The sequence below is a fragment of the Wyeomyia smithii genome, chromosome 3 (assembly GCF_029784165.1).
Source record: "Wyeomyia smithii strain HCP4-BCI-WySm-NY-G18 chromosome 3, ASM2978416v1, whole genome shotgun sequence".
NCBI classification, from domain to species: domain Eukaryota; kingdom Metazoa; phylum Arthropoda; class Insecta; order Diptera; family Culicidae; genus Wyeomyia; species Wyeomyia smithii.
The window spans coordinates 38,487,246-38,502,987 of NC_073696.1; the positions used below are offsets into that span (position 1 = coordinate 38,487,246).

The 15,742-nt window shown below is 37.0% G+C and overlaps 1 protein-coding gene across 5 annotated transcripts in view; it reads right to left on the minus strand.

Moving 5' to 3' along the window:
- The window catches only part of LOC129727715 (insulin-like growth factor-binding protein complex acid labile subunit), a 472,653-nt gene that overhangs the window by 195,062 nt on the left and 261,849 nt on the right, over positions 1-15,742 (minus strand). For 2 of the 5 annotated variants that reach the window (XM_055685799.1, XM_055685797.1), the window contains one exon: positions 4,602-4,743. The exons of the other annotated variants lie outside the window; for them this stretch is intronic. The gene's annotated coding sequence lies outside the window, so the exon portion shown is untranslated. The remainder of the gene's footprint in view (positions 1-4,601; positions 4,744-15,742) is intronic. 5 annotated transcript variants of the gene reach the window in all.

Genomic DNA, 15,742 nt, shown 5'->3' on the forward strand with positions numbered 1-15,742 from the left:
TGACAAAGTCATTTTCAATTGGCCCTGACACAAGTAAAAGAGATTTTTAAGGCTGTTCGCACCTACGCGAGTTCTCATATGCAACTGTCAGTTTATGTGTGGAAAAAAAAGTAAAAATATTTCCCTCCTTCACTTTCGCAACTAAAAACCAAACCAATATCAACAGAGTCGTCAGAGCCAATTGACAATTATCAGGTTACAGTGACGCTTTGACCCGTCGCATTCAATTGAAAAGCTTTTGTATCATTCTCTAGCTCTTCGTGAGTCACATGAAAACTACTCGGAAGCTCTTGCTTTGAGTTTGGCAACTGAAGGGCTAGAAATTGATACAAATGCGTTACAATTGAAAGAAAAGATTATCACCGTCACTAACACATGACGATTCTCATGTCGTTTTCGCGGTGAAGCTACACTTTTTCCGGACTATACTTTGCAGCTTCAAATAAAACATTTTCAGTGTCGTTGCATTGGTATGCGTAATAATGGGATAGCTGACAATTCGTTTTGTTTTGGTCATTATCGCATTTGTCATTTTGTCTCGTTTCCATTTCATATGTCCATTTCGCAAATGTGCTGATAAAAAATTTACCTGACACTGTACCATGTGGAACGAGATCCAAAATAAACCAGTTTTGACACATACATGTGAATGTGTTGGTAACTTCCTACAGTACACTCTGTTTTTTTCGGGTGCCGTCAGGGACAGAAAAAGTGTAGTCAGAGACAGAAAAAGGGTAATCCGAAAAGTCAAATAAAACATTTACGGTGTCAAAAGTGTCGTTTGAGTGTAGCTACACCGCATAAACGACAACGACATCAATAGAAAATGACAATGAGCGTTAACGGAGACAGGGGTCTCCCATACAGTACTTCGCGCAAATATATGGACGAGGGAGAAAATAAAACCGTGACGATATGAAACGGAGAACACCAGAACCAGTTTCACAATCCGAAGTGGTTACACAGCGCCAGTGATCAACAGTGAAAAAAATTCCGAAATTTTGATCGAAATTTGCGTGAGGTATTTATTGGATGCCATTGCCGTTTAACTGCGGATGCGGTATTAGAAAACTACCATCAAACGGTGCGATGCGATGCTAGTTTCAATTGAGACGCTGAAGGAAATAAAAGAGTCTCTCTCTTCGTCAATTGAAATAGCCATCACTTTCATTTGAAATGATCCGATGAACAACAGACGGGAAAGTAAGAAAGAAGTGATTCGATGACAACAGCCGGAAGGAATCAAGTGAAAATGAAACTGTTCGAATCAAAATGACAGCGCGGAATAATCAGTTTCATTGTTTTGTTTCGAAAATGTTGAGCCCTGGTGTTGAAGACTATCAAATGAAAATATGAACATACACATTCACAAACTACACTTGGCATTATAACATGCTATTCTCAAAAAGAGTTCAAAGTTCCCAAAAAGGCTTCTTGTTCGACAGGCAATATAAACTAAAGAGTAACGTTTCTGTAGCTTTAACAAACTTAAGCAAGGAAATTCATCAAAAGTGCCTTCAGAAGAGACTTGACTATTCAAATTCCACCAAGTAGGCCGAATCACAATGGCTTTACTATGGATCCGAATAAATAAAATCCAGCCATTATCCTGGAACCAACGCAAATCGAGGAAAATGAAAATTGGCTTGAACTCCAGCTGGTGCACAGTATGATAGGCCGTGCTTACGAAGAAATCCAAGCAATAAGCTATGATAAGAAGCAAGACTGGAATGATGGTCGCACCAAAAGCTTAAAGTCGAAATCTGTTGGTAATTGTAAGAGTCGCAAATTGTTTTTATATTATTCCTTCTGTATAGCATTTTGAACATAATAATTTTCGAATGCCTTTAAATAAAATCTAGAATATGCTGAGCTATTGAAAATCAATTTAATTTTTGAAATAACCGTGCTTTAAAAAAACCTTATGCATCTCAAATTGATATAAGATAGCAGCCTTATCAAAATGGTTAGTCCCGTTTCATCATCACATTTCCGATAACTAAGCCGTTCATTCTATAGCTCTAGTGTTCATCGTTCCTTCACTATCAACCGTGAAACGTTTCGCCACTGTAGCGTGGTTAGCAATAACATTGCTTCTCGTTCCTCGACTGGATGGAATCCTCCCGAAGAACTAGATTTTCAATCCACCTACCACCTGACCGACATCTTCAGGCGAGCGAACACTCGGTATGCAATGTGTAGGCCCACGGGGCTTCATCACCACTTCAAGACAGAAGCAGCTTCCAAATTAGATCTTCCTGTTGCCGACCGCTCGGAAGGTGGTTGGTCCAATCCAGAGCCCATTTCCCCGCTGGAGGCAGTCAATTCTGAGGGATGATAGAGTGTTCTCGCGTTCGCTAGGCCATTACTATCGAAGCTGGTAGTGTCGGTTCAATCAAGTGGAGTATAACATCTGGTGGAAGAAGATCCTGCGCCGCAGGATAGCATCCATTGTAGCCTAGTAGAAAATTGATGAAGCGGAAGAAACTAAAATGCTTACTTTACGATCCGCTGGAGACATCCCGGCCACACTGTCGCTTGTCTCATTCATTGGGCGGTCGTTTCCATGACGGAACGAAATTGTGCCACCGCTTCGAGCTATGACCCAGGCGATAGTCACCGAAGGAATTGCGGAAATAAAATACGTCTTGTGGGAAATTAAGTGTGGGATAGTTTCCCGACGATGTGGCCATAAAATCGGATGCAAATATTGCCACTGTTCAAACATACGAACCACGATCTGAATAACGTTGTTTCCCTGGCAATAAGTCCGATGTGTTAGCCATCACTCATGCGTCTATGCTAATCATTACAAAATCAAAATTACTGATTCCGTTTAACATCGTAGCGGTACATATCGTAATTACCGTCTATGTACTGAGTCAAACCACTCAGCATCTACGTTCCTCCCCAGGCACGCATTCTGCGATCGGATGTGGTTTAGTATTGGTTGGTAACATGGTCGTTCGCAGAAATTTCGTTTGGAAAGGATTTAACCAAATTCATCGTTTTGAACATAGAAATTAGCTGACGAAATCTTATTTTTTTTACTGGTATTTGTTTTACAGTTTGAGTACCTCAAAAATTAAAATGCAAATTAAATGTATGCAAATTAAATGTATGTAACTTATATTTGCAGAGCAAGCTTTTTATTTTGTTTCACTGTCTTCACGAATCCTATAATATTCTGGTTTGTTCTGAATTATTAGCACTAGGAAGTTACTCTTGAGTCTAAAAAAAACTCCACTCGTTAAGTTGAGCTCATTCAAATCCAAATTGGTCAATAAAAGTTTGATGTATTTTCAAGTCGTTCTGAAATTAGGAAGCGCATTCTAATCCTTGACTATTAATGCATTTTATGACTTCAACAATCGCATTAGTTTAGGCAAAATTTTTGCTCCTCCCGTGCACACGACCATGGTTTATAATGTTGAAAAGTTGATTGCCCACTTTGCGTGAGGGTAAACAGATGATAATGACGAATGGATTACATTACATCAATTGTAGTATTTTGGCATTCAAATCGATAACTAGGTATGTGTGCGTGTGTGCTAATTCATCACTAATTCAATATTTACAATTTAAACGTGCAGTTTTTGGAACCGGTATTGCTGCAATCGTTTATGAAAATTTATCATGAACTAAATATGTGGCTTTTGATGTACCGACTCATATTCCATACGGGTGGAATTTAAATTGATTTGAAATGAACGCAAGCCTTTCAAATCTGTTGGAATGTTTATCAGCCCTCCAAGCAGGCAGCTAGTAGAATGGATCAGCACAGTAGAGCAGTGAAATCATAAAAATGGCACTTCCAATAGAATAGGAGCTCATATCTCATATCCTATGCGTTCTGAGCTAGGGTGACATTTCCACAACCGTCACCGTCGTGGTCACCTTTCTGTTGACTCGCGATATTTCTAATTATATTCCGATCATTTGGTATAGCATAAATTGAATTTGTACCGAATACCGCATTCGAAATTAAAACCGAATCCAAATAATCGGCATCCCTCAAATTGCAGAGATGAAATTAAACGGAGGCTTACAGCTTGGTCTAAACCCACGTTCATTAAACTGGCTGGAACAAATAAAGATAGAAATTGTTTGGAATCGAGAGCCTACCGATTATTTTAAACAATTCACAAGAAGGTCTTGCATTAAGCAGAAAACATGAATATTTATCATAACAAGCAAATCCCTGCGCCCTTTCCTCCCCCTAATTACTTAATTGAAAATCATTCAAGTGCGAACGACAACACTCGTTCAACACTTCTCGTGATTGTCGCTTTAACTTGACCTTCTCTAGCTCGCCAGCTGGGAATCCAATAAATCAGGTGCTCTGCAGCATCACAAGCTTACCACCCACTCGGCTGGCAGGCTGACTGGCAAGGAAAAAGGAGTAAATTATGCGACCCGACCAGGAACACGGCAGGTCAGTTAAAGTGCATCCAGTGGTGGGGCAGTCTGCAGCACTGCACTTCACAACGCATGATTTCACCCCGGTGCTGCTTTCCTGGTAAGCTGTTGAGAATGTTACTTTCAATTGTAAAGCACTTGAGCTTTCACCGGCGACTGGCAAGCGGGTTCTTTTTCATTACCTGTAATTTTTTTCCTGCCGTGATGCTGACGGGGGCTGGAAAACTGCAGCAATGGGCAGATTTTACATTCAGACAGCCCTGCCAGCTGGAACCGGAAGCAACGTATGACTGCCTGCTCACCGAGCAGCACTTGAGCTCTTACCTAGAAATGAGGGAGAGAGAGAGAAGGGAAAGATTATTGTGAGAGGTTTAATTTGAAAGTGATGTGCGTTTGTTATAATTACTGGAGTAGAGCTCGAGTTCAATTCAACGCGCTCAACGTAATTTTTCTTAACTCAATTAACACAAATCTCATTATGCCATTTCAAAAATGAGTGCGACTCTTGCGATGAACTTTTTTGTGCTTTTAGTTATGCGATTTTCAGTTTTATCTCTTTCCATGTGTATGGGAAATAATTACCTTTTTTGTAGCGAGAAAATTAAAACTATTGACAAATTTTCATTTTCCGATTTTTTATCCAAACTTTTAGAACTTTACCCAAACGAATTGAAGAAAAAAAGATATGACAGACAGCCCCGATCTGAGGGAAACGAAGCAGCTCATCAAGGCGTAACATAGCATATCAACTTTTGCTTGCCAAGATGCTACAAAGAATATATAATACAAAGTTAACCAGCCTTGAAACGACATTATGTTAGAGAAATACGAACTAAAACTAACTAAAAATAGGATAAATGGTTAATAAATGACAAAAGTTCAAAATAATTATAATTTATCGAACTTGACAACCAGAAACTTTAAAAAATCCCATATTTGCTAGAGTCCTCTCCAGTTTATTTTTAATACCTAACAATGTTGTAGCAACTTATTTCATTGAGAAACTTATTTAACACACAACGATTTCTAAACGAATAATATAGTTTGACAACTGCATGACTATATTTCAAGATTTTCATTCGAAACATTAAAGAAGTCATCAAATCAGTGTTGAAGAAAAAATATATTGCTAATGTTTCATAAGAAGAATTAGGTGAAAATTGTGCAAAATGCATGTGGTGGTCATCAGTATTACCTTACAGGTTGTATGAAATTGTGACGTGGGACTAAACAGTGTAATTAGAGTGCTTTTCAGTTAGAAAATAACATTGTCGACTTTGACTAGCACATAGTCGTGGATTCCAATTTTAATAGAATCAGGCCATTTGTCCAATGACTTGTGCACAAAAATTCGTAGACTTTCCAAAAATCCTTCCTTCCTGAGATATAGAGAATAGACAAAATTATTGAGACAGACAAAATTTAAACAATTTTCAGATGGTCGGAACACCACGAAAAATGAATCAATTTTGATAAGCCAGGTCGGGCTTTACGCACAAATGTACCGTATGACGATTTCAAAATTTCGATCAGAGATTTAGGACGTCATAACGAATCGAATGGTGTACTCAGATATTTTGATGCATTTTTTATAATAATGGTCTATGGGAGCGTCGTGAGCATCGTAATGACATCAATTTTAATAATATTCTTACAGTAGATCACTATTTTTGTCTGCTAGATAAGTATTAATTGGGGCGCCAACAAGCGTTTAGCGGCAAGGCTCAAAAGTTTCGTCTTCTCGAAAAAAGTCTCCATGCAAAATTTCCGCTCAATCGGACTTGAGGAAGTGGTGCTTCAAAGTAGTCAAAGTTTCACATTCTCGACTAATAAAGAAAAGTACCAACACTGCCGGTACCCGCATAACTGTCCCAAACTGATTTTGGTCACTTTTGAGTTATCATCGGGAATCGACTTAATTGTTATCATATTTTCTGGAAAAAAATTAAAATTGATACTTTTGTATGGAAAAACATGGAAAAAATACCAAGTTGTTTTTGTCCCATATTGAAAGTACCCGCATTACAGTCTCACTGCATAGTGGTACAAACTGAAAACATATAATTTTACTCCAGATTAGTGTATATCGGATTATTTTAGGCATAAAGACTAATGTTGTTTTTCTGTAGTACAATCTACGTTGCCAATGATACTGCCCGTTGCTGGTTGAATTTATATGTGATGGGACAAAATATGCGAGTACTTTTGAAATGTACCCGCATATTTTGTCCCATTTTGTTTTTTTTTTTAAGTTATATAACGTAAAACCAATTCCATCCATGGTTTTTTGTTCTCAACGATAAACTCGTGGTGCCATTAAAATGTTATGTTCATTGGTTCTGGATGTAATTGCTGGAAATCCGAAAATTCACGAATAATATTAAATCGCCGTTTTCTCAACATGTTGTTTTTCATTATGGGACAGTTATCCGGGTACCGGCAGAACAGTAGTTCATGAAACCGTCAATATCGTAATTTTGACGTAGAACTACATCTATCTGGAAGTTAGGTGCCTAAATTTGAAAATCAGGAAATTCAATCATGGAATAGTCGTCAGGGATTGAGCGCTTACATTTCAGCCATTAGAAGAAGAAGTAGAATACTTCTCTCAGGAAGTTCGGCTACATAGGGATGTGAAATGAAAATCTAAAACCGAAAAAAGTGAAAAATATGTCCAATTTCAAATGCTAATAAATCGGTTAGTATTCGATGGATTTCCTTCGTTCTTGCAGCAATAGATTGGAAAATCTTCTAAGATTCTTCCCAAAATAAGATAATTGTAATTGTATTATTCACACTATTGTACTATTGAAAATAGTCAAGCCTTGTCAAAACGAAAATTTCGACCCCTGATTGGTCGTTATATGCTTGCTTCCCAAGCACGGTCGACAGAATCATATACCTTGCAATTGAAAACATGCTATTTGGCCTATATAAGAGCCTGTTTCAGCCGGAGCCGCTCATAATAGTTCTGAACAGCGACGACAGCAGTCCTCCCTTAGCAGCAGCGGGAGCGAGCAGTGGGTACCATCGATAGCGGAAAGCGGCCACAACTGTGGAATGGCTGTGGATAGGCGTAGCAGTTCCAGCGGATCTCACCATCGATAGCAGCAGGGCCAGCAGATGCAGTTACAGTGGATACCAATGGCGGCCACAACTGTGGCATGGCTACGGATAGTGTTGCAGTTGCTCAGCAGTTAGGCCAGCGTATAGCGGCCACAACTGTGGCATGGCTATGCATAGCGTAGCATCAGACAGCGACAACGGCAGTTGTCCTTCCTCAGCAGCAGCACTAGCCCTGTGGTTGGTCACCACGTCTCAGGAGCAGCGCGGTTTTTCTCAGCGTGTGTCGCCAGACAGCCATTATTCCCCCCGTGTTGGGGCAGCATGATGATTGTCATCAGGAAATCCAGTTTCAGAAATCAAAATGCCTTTTTGAAGGCAAATAAACAAGTCATTGAAAGTTAATAATTTTTATCAACGCAAGCAAGCATTCTGTGTTGCGTCCTAGCAATTTAAATTTGTCGCACCCGTCTAATTTACTGAAAGTGAAATAGCTTCCACAGTGCATGTTGTCCGTGTATCTTAATTCCCCCAATGTTAGGGCAGCTCAAAGGTTGTAATTAGCAACCGATTTTGAACCGCAACATGCTTTTTTCAAGGCAAATAGAAAAATAATTGAAGGTTAATAATTTTCTGGCATCAACACAAGCAGACATTCTGTGCGGGATGCAATCAAATTCTGTTGTAGTTGTCTAATTTTCACTTTATTTAGTAAACCCCCCACTGTAGGGGCAGCGTAAAGGCTGCGATCAGCATGACCAACTTTGAATAACAAACGGTTAACGTTTATTCACTAAAAATTCATCCAATTCAAAACAGGTTTTTGTCTGAGTACAATAATTTGCACAAAAAGACATTAAAAATTCTACCGCATTATTAGACGCGTTTCTCCAGTCATGCCTCGTGAACGTGAAGGTTCCCTATCACAGACATAGATTTCGTGCTCCAGCACATTACAACACGTGGAAATTGTCTTTTTACTAGTGCAACATTTCTTGGAAGTGTTTTATTATTCTCGGGTAAGAGACTACGAGTGCATTTTGAAGTAGAATACTTCTCTCAGGAAGTTCGGCTACATAGGGATGTGAAATGAAAATCTAAAACCGAAGAAAGTGAAAAATATGTCCAATTTCAAATGCTAATAAATCGGTTAGTTTTTGATGGATTTCCTTCGTTATTGCAGCAATCGATTAGAAAATCTTTTAAGATTTCTACCAAATTCAGGAAATTGCAATTTTATTATTCGTACTATTGTACTATTGAAATTTCTTAAGCCTTGTCAAAACACAAAATTCGACCTCTGATTGGTCGTTATACGATTGCTTTCCCATTATTTGGCCTATATAAGAGGCTTCATCAGATATTAAACAAAGATTTCATCAGATATTAAATTGAACAACTGAAATTTGAAGAACACAAATGAATATTTGAAGAGTTAATATTTTCTCGTTTTGCGCTATAATCCACATGCATACTCTGACTACGTTTGCGTCGCTTAGTGGTTGGCTACGGTTATGCAGAACGCAAATGTCGGCGCGATGTGATTCGGCAAGACGAAATGTGTTGAAATGTATAGCTCTACTTCGTCGTAAAAAGAGCTGTACATTTCATCACGGTAAGGCGAATCGCATAGCGCCGCCATTCGCGTTCTGCATTACTGTAGCTTTTGTTCCGTTCCCGTTTAATGATGTCGTATTAAATGTGCATATTGAAATTTGGCAGCACTTCAACTTCTCATTTGCGCAAAATTTTAAAAATATTCAATAAACTTCATTCAAAATATCAAACAAAGAGAAATTACAATACTGCCAATGAACGGTCAACGTTTATTTACTAGAAAAAATGACTGACACGCAAGTAACGGGGTTATCTTTCATGCAAAAGTATTCTACTTCAACCTTGCGGTCGTGGCTTTGCATACAACCTTCCTGTGATTTTTTTATCAGATTATTGAGGTTTTGGCATCAATCAATCAGCAATTTTTTTACGGTTGAGTTGTTGTAACAAAAACAGCCAATTGATTGAGAGACTATTAAAAAAATTAGTAAATAACATGGATTGTCTAAAACATACCGAGCAACCAACTGCTGCCTTACTTCCCAAGCACAGCCGACACTAAAGTATATAATCGAACCGACTTTGGAACGAGCTGTTTTTGTTGCTGTTGTTTTTCTTGCTCTAGTACACCCGCCACACTTACCGGAAACTTATGAAAGGTACCATGCAAACATTTTACCATCATTTTCATTTTAAAACCGTTACGATAACATACAAATGCGAGGTGCTGATCGTGAAAAGGAAGAAAAGGCAAAACAGTACCGGTCATCTCGTGGTTTGGTTTCACCTCTATATCTGGCGACTGTTGAAGAGTACTTGGTAGGAGTAAATTTCTCCAGAAATATCCAGAGAACAAAAATCATCGGCAAATGGCATCTTTTGGTGCCCCCATGCTTATCTTTTCTCCTTAGAAAACCTCTAGAATAGCGGGGGCCTAGTGTGGTTGGTAACGTCTCCGCCAACCACGCTCGACGCCTGGGTTCGAATCCCACCGCCGACATAGGTGTCGATGGTTGTGAGGTGGCGTGATCCACTCACAACCAACCCAACTGGTCTAGATTCAATCCTAGCCGACACCGGGAGATTTTCTGAGGCGAAAAATTTCTGGGATCACGCCTTCCATCGCATGAGGAAGTAAAGCCGTTGGCGCCGGTCCGTTAATAAACGGGTCGTGAGTTAGGGTCCTGGGTGTGGAGTCGCCTCCCTGGACGTCGGTGATTGGCCACAACAGTGGCGGAACTAGACCGACGAAAAATAAGCGAGAATGAAAAAAAAACCTCTAGAATGCAGGAGAACATTTTGCACTGCGAAAAAAAATCTCTCTCTTGCGAGACAATGAACTATGGTTTACTTTCTCACAAGTATGGACATCACGCACAATAGTTACACAGCAGAGCTATCTGCGGTGCGTTTTACAGTTTGTTTCTTGAGCGTGGCAGAAAAGGAAAAGAGATTGGGAGAAAAAAATAGTCGGTCGAGTTTACTCCGGTCGAAATCGTTTTCGCGGTGAGAGAACTATACTTTTGCCCGGTAGGTTTTTTTCCACTTTCCAGACTACTCGCCAGTGCACAATGGTCCAGAAACCAAATTTAGGGGGAAATTTGGATCTAGAGCTCTATAGCAACATTTTAGATAAAAACTTTCTTCTACAAAGTTGTTACATATGATAACGGTATTGAAAAATTATCAAAAATTAGGGTGACCAGCATTTTCGATGCAATCAAGTATCTAACTTTTTTATCTTTGTAGATAAAAGAAAAACTTTGTTCTAAAATGTTATAGTTCTGTTAATTTTAAGTAACTTTGTAAAAAAAGTTTTTCTCTATCTTTGAAAATAACCGATTTATATTCAAAAAACACATTTTGCGCTCTAACTTTTTTATTACAATTTTAATCTCAAAACTCTCTTTGAACGGCTTTTAGAGCTTTTTAATAGAAACAATTTGAAATGCTGACATCATAAATATCTCAATTTCACTCAAAGTTATTAATATTTTTTATCAAAAAATATGCGTTTTTCATTTGTATGTCATTCTTTTTGGGGCAAACATAAAAAATATCTCTTGGTTTCATTTTAAAGGGCATACTTGACTCTATGAATGAACGAAATTTTAAAAATATGTTATTTTTTAAATTTGAGTAAATTCAATTTAAAAAAAAGACAAAAATTTCAATAATTTTATACATTATGCATATAAAAGCACCCAGATTTTTTTTTTGGTATTTTTTCTTATAACCAGAAATAATTACCTTTAATTTGATCAAAAAAGATTGAAAATCGATCAACTGGTTCAAAAGTTATGATTTTTTTTTAATTAAATACATTTAACACAGTCGTTTTTTATGGTCACCCTAATTCGAATTTGGTCACGCAAAGTGCTTCAATTGTGCTCAAAAAGCAGGGATGGATCTATGTTTAAAAAATAATCAAACCCGTATTTTTTCGTTGGGTTGTTAGGGGGACTAGATTCATAACTTTTGAACCAGTTGATCGATTTTCGATTTTTTTGAATCAAATTAAAGGTGATTACTTCTAGTTGTAAGAAAAAATACCAGAAAAATAAATCTGCGTACTTTTCTATGAGTAATATATGAAATTATTCAAATTTTTGTCATGTTTTTAAATTGAATTTAATCAAATTTAAAAAATAACATATTTTTAAAAATTCCTTCATTCATAGAGTCAAGTATGCCCTTCAAAATGAGATCAAGAGATATTTTTTGTTTGCCCCAAAAAGAATGACAAACAAATGAAAAACGCATGTTTTTTGATGAAAAACATTAATAACTTTGAGTAGAATTGAGATATTTACAATATTAGCATTGCAAATTGTTTCTCTTAAGAAGCTCTGAAAGTCGTTCATAGACAGTTTTAAGGTGAAACTTGAAATAAAGAAGTTAGAGCGCAAAATGTGTTTTTTCAATATAAATCTGTTGTTTTTCAGAGACTTGAATAAATTTTCTCGTATGCCACCGTAAAAACGACGAACCTGCCGTACACTTACTGTTCGGCATTTTGAGGCCCTTCTGCATACACTAAGGCTTTCACAATTAACAGGAATGGTTTAAAAGCTATAATCTTTTTAAGGCAACTACAATGAGCTTTAGGGCAACATTTTTTCGCTTTTGTCTACCACGTTCACTTTTACAAATTTTTCTTTTATTTCTACATATTAAAAAAGTTAACATTGTGTAGTTTTTGTAGAAATATATCAAGATTAGAAAAATGCGGGGATTTTGAGATATTCAATTTGACGTTTTTCGCTAAAAAAAATCTTGTCTTAAGGAGTATGAGAGAAGTTTCTTTCGACTTCGCAGTCTTTAAAATGTAAAAAAGAAAACGATATTTTTCTCTTACACCGACGTTTTGAATAATCTATATTCTGTGAAGTGAATTAAGACCAAACAATTTTTTTCGAAACAGTTACACAAATTATACACATAATACACTAAAGTCGCTTTTTACGCGGGGGATACGTGCCGCGTAAATTCCGGAATCCGCGTAATAAACGTGTAAACTCCGGAATCCGCGTAAAAAAACGCGTAAATTCCGGAATCCGCGTAAAAAAAACCTGCGTTAAATCTGCAATCCGAGTGGAGAGAACCGAAATCCGAGCAAAAAAAAAAAATTCCGGAATCCGCATAAAAAGCCGCGTAAAAAACCCGCGTAAAAACGCGTGAAAAGCGACCTTAGTGTATATCAATTACCGAGAGGAGCATTTTCCTGTAAATTGGTTCTTCAGCTAGAGCATTAATTGTCAAAAACAGATAATTACTAACCTAACAAGACATCAAAAAAACAATAAATTAGCTAAACAATATATCACATACAATTTTAACTTCTTACATTATGAAAACTCCTAATACTAGACACTTTAACGAAGCGAAAACCATACTGAACAATTTTTTCCGTAACCAGAAACTTGCATGCAACCTCTATTGCGCACAAGTTATGCTGTGTGACACTCGGTGGAACCTGTCAGCGATCGTTGACGTTTTCTGATGTTTATGTATGTAATACACTTGACGTGTTGCTTGATTGCTGCGATATAATGTTGCGATACGATCCTTGGTGTTCGTGAATAAATGGTTTATGGTGTACTCATTTCGTGTAGCTCGGGTAATTTCTGCGAAATCTTTACGCAGTGATTACATTATGCACGCCGTCAGTCTGTCAATGTATGACACAGGTTTGTATGTTGTTGGCAATGTTTCCACTGGGCCACCTTGTACGTTCCTTCTCATTAGTCTGTTTTGTAATCTATTTCGTAGCGATAGTGAATAGTGGTTGACAATAAAATGTTTGTCTATGATGTCGTTGATCGCTTTAGGGGAGAAGTTTGTGCTGAGTTCTCTCTCTCCTCACTCCTCACTCTCCTAATAAAATTGGTTACCATTCATTTTCATTTGCCAAGAAAAATAGTAAAAAAAATTTACACCGAGGCCATGGGTTTGGAATACCATTCCGTTCCGAGGGACTGGTCTGCTTTGCGGACTAGCACCATGTGTAAATACTGGGAAGCCGAAAGAAACTCCTCTGAGTAAACTAACAGTCAATAACAAGCATAGTTATGGAGTATGGTCAAAACTACTATCAACATCTTTGCCAAAGACATTATCAAACAAACCTTTCTAGTTTAAATTTATATTTGAAAAAAATTATCTTTTAGTTATATTTTGCAATGATCAAATAATCATCAATGCTTAGCTTATCTTTTAGTTCGCCTATGATGGATACAACACTAAGCTGGAAAACAATATAAAGTCAGATCCTAAGTCATTTTTTAGTCTTAACAGGGATGAACAAAAGTCAGACAATGCATCTAGAAAACAAGACTGGTCGAACTTATAGTGGAAAAAGTAATTTATTTGCTTAGTTTTTCCAGGATGTTTCCACCTCTCCTGACGACAAGGATCGTGATTATCAGTTTTTCTCATTCTTTCCGGACCATTGAGAGGCAGTTGATTAAATAGCTCTTGACGAAATATCAGCTTTCTTAAACATGCTGAATGTATCGAAAAGTGCGGAACCAGACGGATTGCCGCCAGTAATTCTAAAAAAATCAGTTTCGAAGGAACTTGCACAACCTCTGTTGTGGTTGTTCAACTCTTCCCTAGAACGCAGCACAATCCCACCAGTTTGGAACGAATCATTTTTAGTCCCAGTTTTTAAAAGCATCAATAAATTAGATGTTAAAAACTATCGTGAAGCCGCTATAATATCGTGCATTCCTGAACTGTTTAAATCTATCATCAATCAATGAATTTTTGCACAAGTTCAAATCTAGTTTTCCAGCAAACAACACGATCTCGTCAAAGACTGTTCAAAGACCACAAACTTGTTGAACTTTGTAAGTTTTACTATTAACGCAATGGATAAAGGAAATCAAGTTGAAGCATTATTCCTCTCATTAACAGGAATTCTAAACTTTGTTTAAAAAACAAACTTTTGATTTACAAACAAATTTTTAGACCAGCAATGCTTTATGCAGTACCGATCTGGTCAAGTTGCTGTTCAACAAGGAAGAAAACGTTCCAAAGGATTCAGAATAAAATTCTGAAAAGGATTTTGAAGCGTCCTCCTTGGTTTGGTACACTCGAATTACATAGACTTACTGGTGTTGAACCATTAGAAGCTATGTCAAATAAAATTATTAACAATTTTCGACAAAAATCGTTGCAATCCTCAGTTTCTACGATAAGCTCTCTTTATAGCCAATAAGTAAGCAATTAAGTTAGTTATAAATTTACTTCTCCTTTTCTGACAAGTTGTTTTAAATCCCTACGAATAATAAGTCCTAATTGCGAAAGCAAACAAATCCTAACAATTAAAATTACAAATTTCTAACAGTGTTGAGAAGTCACCATTTGTGATTGGACACACGTACTCATTATTTACTAATATTTATCATAAATACTTAAGCTACTAACATAAAAAAAAAGTTGAAGCATTATAAACTATACTTTTGAAATAAACTCAGTCATACTTGACCGATAGAACACAAAAAATAAGGTTTAAAAGCAGCTTGTCATCAGTGGTGAACATGACATCCGGTGTGCCACAAGGTTCTCATTTAGGTCCGCTACCATTGATCTTATTTGTAAACGATGTAGAGCATGTCTTAAAGGTGCTGAACGTTCTTATATATTTATTTATTTATTTATTATTCTATTTCCATGGGGAATAGTCTATTTGAGGCCGTCCTCATGTAGGCATAAAAACCCCATCATCTTTTGTTAAATATACATAAAATTTTACGTTACAAGAGTCAATCACAAAACGACAAACAGTTCAAATCATACATAGAATTAAATGAATAATATATTAGGTCCAACTTAGTCATTACATAAAACATTTATCCTATTATTAAACAATATGGTCAATTATAAAATATTCGACATGTACACTTTCTGAAGACGACATGAAACTTTTCTTTGAAATACGTAAAGATTCTGACCGCGAAGTATTTCAACGTGAAGTTGATAATTTTCACACATGGTGCATGAAAAACCTGTTGGAACTTAATCATCATCGTTTATCATCAAACATAGACATGAAAACAGTTGAAAGAAGCAGTCATGTTAGAGATCTAGGAATTACACTCGACCCCAAATTAACCTTTGTTGACCATTATAACATTTTTTATAAGGCAAGCAATATGCTTGAATTTATTAAGAGATTCAGTTTGCATTTTAAAGATCC